Source organism: Notamacropus eugenii, chromosome 2 (genome assembly GCF_028372415.1).
Source record: "Notamacropus eugenii isolate mMacEug1 chromosome 2, mMacEug1.pri_v2, whole genome shotgun sequence".
Lineage (NCBI taxonomy): Eukaryota > Metazoa > Chordata > Mammalia > Diprotodontia > Macropodidae > Notamacropus > Notamacropus eugenii.
In genome coordinates, this window is record NC_092873.1 from 359,435,598 (window position 1) to 359,445,313 (window position 9,716).

Here is a 9,716-nt window from a genome sequence, read left to right on the forward strand (position 1 = left end):
CCAGATGTAGGACAACTGGGTTCTCAAGGTAAAATATATATGTTCACATGGATTGTCTAATCACAGCTTTTGGTTGATACAGGTGATGATATCTCTGGAATTTAGTCCAACCCCCTCTAAAGGAAGAGCACCCCAACAGAAACAGAAGAGTGGTGACTGAAGTACTTGCTCCTTCCTTCACCAGGCTCCAAAAGTGATATCAGACTAGAATTATACCTATCTGCTCCCTACAATATTTTTGGTTTAGGAATATAAGTCTGGTTCAGAACAAAAGCTGTTTCCTTGGTTGATCCTAAAGCAAAAGATAGTCCTAAGTTTACCCCCTTTGACTTGTTCCTTTCCACTATTTGGTTATAAAAATGGTCACGCAAACAGTGAATTAACAAGTAAACCCATTTATCTTTTTTCCTTTTAAATTAATTTTTTTAATGAACAGAAAATTTTCTGTTTCATTCACCATTACACTTAAAAAGAAAATCTTTGTTAAAAAAACATATATATGACCAAGCAAAATAAATTCCTTTATTAGCCATATCCAAAAACTCTTAAGTTTCATTCTACATCCTGAATCTGTCACCTCACTGACAGGAGGGGAGCACTATGCCTCATCATCAGACCATGACTGGTCATTTCATTATTATTAAGGATTTTTTTACAGTGTTGTTAATGAATAAATTATTCTTCTGGCTCTATTCACTTTACTGTTCATCATTTTATACAAGTCTTCCCAGGTTTCATTGAAACTCTTTCATCATTTCTTATGGCACAACAGTGTTCTATTACATTCACATGCCCAATTGATGGTACTTGCTTAGTTTCTAGATCTTTTCTAGTAATAAGTTCATTCATCCAAGAAAATTATAAACAGAAATCAGAGAAGTTATACGGATAAGGATCAAATAACATGTAAAGTACTTTGAAAATCTTAAAGTGTTATAGAAATGCTAGCTATTATTATTATTAGAACATGTCAGATAATACATAAGAGCAAATAAACTCTTTACATGGGAGCAAGATGAGATCTCTGCTTAAATCAAGAAAAAAGTTCCAATCTCACCCAAGGAAAAGTTTTCCCTATGAAGTCCTTGAGAGGCAAACTGGAAATTAGGGACATATTGAGCAGTTGGCTTCCCTTACATGTCCGTTGCTTCTAAAGTTTTTCTTTCCAAGTGTTTTTTCCAAAGCATCTCTCCCCCAACATGTTCTGGCATCAGCTTCTCCCACCCTCCCTTACACAGGTATGCAGCATCACCTTCACATCCTCCACGCTGATTAGTTAGGAGTCTCATTTTCCTCCATAAACATCATGCAGCACAAGGCTTCCCCTCCTCCACCCTCCTTGGATGTGACTGTGTTACAAAATGAGATCTGTATTTTTATAGACATGGTAGAAGGATGGATCTGTTTTGCTTGACTATACTTATGTGTTACAAGGATTGTATTTCTCTTTTTTATTGGATGGGGAAGATGGGAGCTGTCAGATATTGCCAAGAGAGAAAAAAAAGATCACTGAAGCATTTTTAAAAAGCCTCATCGAAGATCAGAAGGAAATAAAAATAAAGAAAGATTTGGAAGTAATATGCTGAATTTAGCATATCGGTTTTTTTTTCAAAAGCCATACATGAAATAAAATAAAATAAAATCCTTCCAACTTTAGATCTGACACCACGAATTAGTAATTAAAGCTGAATTTAATTCATTACCGAATTCATTTCATGTATACACATATAGATTTCCTATAATGAAGTAGGCTACAGGAAAAATTGGATGAATGTGCCCAGTCCTCGTTTAAAGCAGGGGTTCCATGAACTTGGTGTATGTGTGTGTATGTGTGTATGTGTATGTGTATATATGTATATATACACATATATATATATATCTCAATAACTGGATTTAAACATAATTGATTTCCTTTGCAAATTACATTTTATTGTACATATTTAAAAATATTATTCTGAGATGAGATTCCTAGGCTTCCCCAGACAACAAAAGGGGTCTATGACTGGGTTAGAGGCAAGTCATAAAACCTAATCTTAACTCCCAGGTCTGTTCTAAAGTATGTGTGAGACCTTGAGCAAGTCACATCCTCCCTGAAAAATTTAGCTGGATTAGTATTGACTGTTTAAATTTTTGAGCCTCCTGTTCTTCTGGAACTTTATTGAGCAAAACAAGATAAAAACTACGTGTCTACCTTCAGGAACGGAAAGGTCTAATTATCCAAACCGTTTATTACAAAACTAAAACTGAATGTGTCTACAGAGTGGAAGTTTTTGCTTTTCTCTTTAACTCAGGAGCCCAACGTGGATTATAAAAGACTAAACAAAGGTGAAAACATAAGTAAGGCTTAAATTTTGCAAGATACAGTACAACGCCTCCTGCTACCTAAGGTCACTCCCAGCTCTAAATCTCGGGATCCTGCGCTCTAAGGACCAAGATCCCAAATCCCCTCCAGTTAAAATCTCATTACTCTGGCACAGTAATCCTTCTCAACTACGGGAGCTCTGAACCCAGTTTCTTTCTTTTTCTCCTTCCTCTCTCCCTTACGGGCTTTCTTTTGGACAGCTCCCAACGCCCACCCCAAGCGGAGCGCGGGGAGGGCCCCCTGAGGGTGGGGGCGGGGAGGGGAGGGGTGTTGGCTGCCAGCGCTCCCAGCCCATACTCGGGAGGACTTCAGCTCCGCGGAGGCTGCAAGGAGGGAGGGGCGGGGAGGGAGGCCAGCCGCTTGGTGGAACGTTCCATTCTGTCCACCTGTAGGGGGAGGCAGCCCTGTCTTCCTTCCAAGATCATCGCCAGAAGGACCTAGTTCTATCCCAGATCTCCGGATGCAGAAATTAACGGCCAAGCCTAGGGCTAAATAGCCAAAAGAACCGAGGCGGACTTGTTCGGTTGTGGTACCGCCTCTCTCTTCCCCCCTCCACTAGGGCTGATGGTTCAGTTCAAGTCCTCGGCAGGTCCCCCGCCCCCCGCTCCTGCTCGGGGCGGAGACCTGCGAGGCCTCGCCTCGGACCCCGAGCCTCCCACCCCCCTGGCCTTGGGTGTCGGAGGAATGAAGCCCTTCTTTCTCTCCGTGTTTTCTGTAGAGACGCTGAATGCGAGCCGGTGCCTGGGACACTCGGTGATTCAGAGCTGCCAGGCATCCTGGCCCCGGGGAGGCCAAATAAAACATGGTTTTTAATGAGTCTAAAATCATAGGTGGACTTGGGGGCAGGTCCAAGTAGCCCAAACAACCCAGACGAGACGGGCCTTGGCCGCGTCCGCCGGGGACAGACTGTTCCCGTCCCTCCAGCCCCGTCCCCCGCCTCCTGCCAGGCTCCTGGGTCTATTTCAGGTTGTTTCAGAAATGGGAGAGCGGTGGAACGACAAAACGACACGTTGTGTGAGGCGGGCGGACAGAGAAGGCCATGAAGAGCGTCTGCCGCAGGAAAGGGAACCTCCCCTCTTAGGAGTCATGGCTTAGAATGTGGAGCTAAGAGGACCTGAATTAAAGGTCGTCTTCCCCATAAGCAGGGAAACAGGACCAAAAAAAAAAGGATGCCCTGGTAGAGCCAAGTACCCCGGCTCAGGCTTCACAACTGGTACCGCACCACTCTGGCAAATAGGGGTCTTCAAATAATAGTTTACTCGTGCCATTCTGCTCTTTTGGGGGAAAAACCAAAATATTAGTGTGTACCTCTAATTTATATTTTGTTGGCCAATGATTGGATTTACTAATTGACTTGTAATGGGGAACGAAGGGTGTTAATAGCTTCTTATCCAATTACTTGTTTTTAGTACCTCTAAAAATCCAGTAACACTCTTCTCAGTAAAGTGTTGAGAAATGCTGATGAAAATGACGTCCGTAATACTAAATAGTAACGCTCAGCCCTATCTAGAAGTCATGTCAATGAAAATAACTTGTTTAGTTTTGAGGTCTCTAGTCATACTTGCTGTTGTGTTGGTCCTTAGTTTTCAAAGGAGACCATGACATGACTTGCGCTTGACTTGGCTTTGAGTGAGGGAGGGCTGTGCATTATTCGTACTTACTATGTACTCTAAAGTACACTTACTAGCTGCGTGACGCCGGGCTGGTCCCTTAACCCTGTTTGCCTCAGTTTTCTCAACTGTAAAATGAGCTGGAGAAGGAAATGGCACACCACTCCAGTATTTCTGCCAAGAAAATCAGATATGCGCTCATGAAGAGTTGGATAGAACTGAAATCGTGAATAATGAAAATGCTTTCTCCTTAAATTTGCTACCCCTATATATCCTTTCTGTTTTAGTCGCTTGATTTAATTCTCATCTCCAGTCACAATGACTAACTTAATATCTATTCTTTTATGTTTTTACAACATTTCTCTTGTTTAAGATTTTGTAAACAGCTACATGGCACCTACAGTGCCATATGACTTCTGGAATATAATTTCCAATTCTTGTTCAATTTTGATAATAAATCCCTATAAACAGGTCCATTGCCTTTCCATTTTTGACTCCTCTACTGCTTTACAGTGTCCTAATTCCAAACACATTTTATTAGCTTGCATGTGCTCTCTACATAATGTCAATTATTCCCTTGGTCCTCAAAATAGTGTAGTACAATGTAGAAATAGTGTTGGATTTGGAGTCAAAGGACCTGAGTTCAGATCTGTGCTCTACCACATTTAAGCTGTGTGACCCTGGATAAAATACTTAAGGCTTTTTGGTCTCATTTTATTTATAAAATGAAGAAGTTGCTTTTGATGGTCTCTAAGGTCCCTTTCAGCTCTAAGTCCATGATACTATAGTTCAAACTTTCAGGGTGCAATTAGCAATATTGCCATTACAAAAAGACTCTCGGGCAACTGTCCAGAATGAATTAGACATGCTAATTTTGGAATGAGAATGCTATCTACTTTATATACTTATAAGTATTTTGGAAGCAAAATATCTAAACCTTGAATAAGAACTATGGTACTGTAGATAACTTATATGATATATGTATATGTGTATATATACACACATACATATATACATGTATATTACTATAGATAACTTACATTTACATTACAGGTTTATTATGTCATGAAACTTGGTTAACTTATTTTCTCTTATTGGTTCAGGTTCCTCAATCTAGTCCTTGTAAATTGGAAAACACACACACACACACACACACACACACACACACACACACACACACAAACAGTCAAGACTGAAAATCTGTCTGTGGTTGGAAACAGACTTTTTGGTTAACAGTACATTCCATGTTGGTATGAATATCTGTATTCAAGTGGAAGAAAATTTCCTCTATAGTGTTATGGGCTCCACGTAATCTGCTACCTTCAGATGGAGGACTTCATGGTCTTGGTCTCCATAGTTGTGGATGCCAGAAACACCTTTTCTTTCCTATTCCCCATTTGTTTCCACCTACAGAATGATGTATCAGACTTATTTTTGTGACAGTTCTAGAAAAATGACTCAACATTATCAGGAAATGATGAGTGTGGTGTCTACTTTGGGCTTTTTTGTTTGTTTGTTTGTGGATCTTAAAAATCACACCTGTCTCCTACAGAAATTATTTGTTGAAAAGGGGAACCTGGTAGTATATATAGAAACTAATCTTTCTTTTCTTCTCAAGAGCAGGGACTCTAATCTCAATTTAGACCTTAGTTCCTATCACAATGTTGTATACCCTATTCATTCAATGTTTGGAGAAGGTGAGGTGGACCCACAAGGTGGAGTTGAAGTATATTACTAACTAGTTAAATTCTTTAGTTGTTATTAGCTTAACAACCTTTTTGATCTATTTAAATTCTAGTAAGGGAAAATTTGGAATCTTGGAGATTTCTGTTTTCATATGAAATCTTTTCTATAACTGAATCCTAAGTATATGTGGGGCTATCCTTTCTTCTGATTATCTGGACAACTGAAGGGTTGTTCAATTCAATTTAATAAACATTTATGAATTACTTAACATGTGCAGACCATCTTGTTGGGCTATGGGGAGATATAAAGTTTATACAAGAAATATGGCCCCTGACTTCTTAGAAATATAGTAGAAGGATATAATACATACAAAAATAGCTATAATATAAAATAATGTGTGATAAATACATTAGAGAAATACAGAGAAAGTCTTATGTGAGATCCAAAGGAAATTATCAATTTAAGAAGGGGAAGATGAACAGGGAATGGCTTCCTTGAGGAAGTAGCATTTGAATTGAGTTTTAAAGGCTAAGTAGAACTTTTTTAGATGGCTTTGCTTAACTGTTTTCAGAAAACTTACCAGAATATTAGAATTTTAGAGTGGCTTAGTGACTGTTTAATCTAGCCCATACCAGAAAGGAATCACCACTATATCATATCCAGCATCTGCATGAAGGCCTCTAATGACAGGGAAACCATTATCTTCAGAGGCAGCTCATTCTACTTTTGGATAAGGGAGTTTGGAGAAGGGAGCACTGGGTAACACTTGAATCTCACTCTCGTCTGAACTAGTCTAAGGAGGGAATAATACACATACACACAGTTAGGTACAAAAATTCATTTTACTCAACAGGCAAATAGGATGGAAAAGGATTAAGGAAAAAGACAGAATAAAAAGAAAGATAGATTAAAAAGGGGATTAATCAGAAGCAAAACAAACTCTTAAATAGTAGTTGGAAAAAAATAGAAGGAACATTATTCAACAGGAAGAAAGGATATACACAACAACCATAACTGTTAATGAAATGAACTCACCCATAAAATGGAAGAGGATAATAGTAGAAACCAGAATCCAACAATATATTGTTTACAAGAAATATACTTTAAAACTGAAACATACCCACAGAGTAAAAATAAGGGACAGAATCTATTATGTTTTAGCTGAAGTGAAAAAGTCAAGAATAGTGTGACAAAGAAAAGCAAAATAGACCTAATTAAAAGATATAGACAGAAAACTACATTTTTACTGGAAGGTAAAATGAATTAATATAATACCAAATGGAACAGTATCCAAAATCCTAAAGGAAAAGTTACATGAATTTTTAAAAAGCTAGATATGATAGATCTCTGGAGAAAATGGAATGGGAATAGAAAGAAGTGTATCTTTTTTTCTCAGTGGTACATGGCATATTCACAAAAATTGACCATAGGTCATAAAAACTTCACAACCAAATACAGAAAAGCAGAAATATTAAGTGCATCCTTTTCAGATCATAATGCAGTAAAAATTACATAGTAAAAGGCCATTGAAGCATAGATTAAAAGTTAGTTGAAAACTAAAGAATCTAATCCTAAAGAATGAGTAGACTAAAGAACAAATCATAGAAATAATCAATAATTTCATTGAAGAGAATGACACCAATGAGACAACATTCCAAAATTTGTGGGATGCAACCAAAGCAATATTTAGGGGAAAATTACATTTCCAAATTCATACATCAGTAAAAGAGAGAAAGAGTAGTTTAGTAAATGGGCATTCAATTAAAAATCTAGAAAAACAAATTAAAAATCTTCAATTGAATACCAAATGGAAATACTGAAAATCAAAGTATAGATTAATAAATTGAAAGTTTAAAAAATTGAACTAATAAATAAAACTAGGAGTTGGTTTTATGGGAGAAAAACAGCAAAATTGGTAAGCCTTTGGCTAATTTGATTTTTTTTTTAATACACATACACACAGCTAGGTACAAAAATTCAAGGAAAGAAGAAAACCAAATTACTGATATCAAAAATGGAAAGGGTGAATGCACCACCAATGAAGGTAAAATTAAGGCAATTATTAGGAGTTATTTTGCCCAATTACATCCCAGTAAAACTTATAATCTAAGTGAAGTGGATGAAAATATTAACTGCCCAGTTGAACAGAAAAGGAAGTAGAATATTTAAGTAACCCTTTCTTAGAGCCATCAATCAGCTCTCTCAAAAAAATCCCCAGGATCAGATGGATTTACAAGAGAATTCTACTGCATATTTAAGGAACAATTCCATTGGTAAAGGAGTCCTACCAAAATCCTTCTATGACACAATATGGTTTTTACACCTAATCAGGGACAACAAAAACAGAGAAATGAAACTATAGACCAATTTCCTTAATGAATATTGATGAAAAAATTAAATAAAATACTAGCAGGAAATCACAGGAATATGTCACAAAAATCATGCGCACTATGACCAAGTGGGATTTATGCCAATAATGCAGAGCTGGTTCAATATTAGGAAAACTCAGTTTAATTGATTATATCAATAACAATAACAACAAAAATCATATGATTATACCAACAGATGCAGAAAAAAGCCTTCAACAAAATACAACACACATTCCTATTAAAGATACTACAAAGTGTAGGAATTAATGGAGCCTTTCCTAAAATGATAAGTAGTATTTATCTAAAACCAAGAGCAAGCATTATCTGTAATGGAGATAAACTCAGAGACTTCCCAATAAGATCAGGAGGGAATTGAGGATGTCCATTATCACCACGGTTATTCAGTATTGGACTAGAAATGCTAGCTATAGAAATATAAAGGAAAAAATTGAAGGAATAAAAACAGGCAATGAAGAAACAAAGCAATCACTGTTTGCAAAGAACCCTTCTCTTGCAAAGAACATGATCAAAGTTCCAAATACTATACGGAAATCTAGTCTACCCCCAGACTTTCTTCAGATGTTTCTCACTTTAAGCTGTAACTATATGCCTGAAATGTGTGCAAATCAGGATTTTGTTTTTGTTCTTGTGCAAATTGAATTGGATTTTAAATATATGAAGACTTTTTGCTATGGGACCTTCTTAAGAATCATTTTGTATGGTGAACATGTCCACAAATTTACATAATATTTTCATATTTCATATTTGATTGGAGTACAATCATGCCATTCAAAAATGAAGTATAATCATTATTGCTTTTAGTTAAGGACCATAAAAGGGAAAGATTGTAAGTAGCATGAAAGGAAGGGTGGGAAGTGATGAAGACTCTGAGGTTGGAGATGGGAAAGGAGATAGAAATGACATTTAAATTCCAACCTACAAGAAACAAATAGATCATATATGTTGATCTTGTCTGTGTAACTATTAGCATTGATCAGTGCTATGGAATGCAAAAAGTAGCTCAGGAGGCAGGGGCAAAGGAAATTTCAGAACCTATCACTACTCTGAAACGCTGGCCTTTGCAATGGAGATGTTTAGTGTATAAAATATCAATCATCATTATAACTAGAGAAGGGTAGACCTGTTCTATAAAAGGCAAATAACAAATTCCTTCCAGGTGTAACACAGGTGGATCTCTGAGCCTCTATTTTCATTTTATAAACAGTCTTACAGATCACAATATGCCATATTGATAAAAAAAAAAAATTTCAGTCGGGCAGGTGGAAATATAAGCAGAAGCTTTATAATTACAACTCCCCAGCACCCCCTGCTGTTGATGTACATCTTTGCAGTTCTTTAGGATTGCTTTCATACTAAAGGATTCTAGCATTAAACAAATAAAAAATGGGAAAAGAAATTTTAAAAAATTTCACGTGAAATTTCAACAGTAGCTAATGTTATTAGTATTAAATAGTAACATGAGACAAAGGATAGAGATGTCATGGGAGGATACACTGAAGTGTTTTTTAGCGTTTTCCAGGCAAGGTAGAAATCTATTTGCTACCCACATATCTGCATTGTACACTGGAAGAATAAATTTTTACCAATGCTATTGATAGAACATAGGTATGATGCTATCCCTTTAGATGTTAGATTCAGTTAAATAAGAGGGAGAGATAAATCAACAAT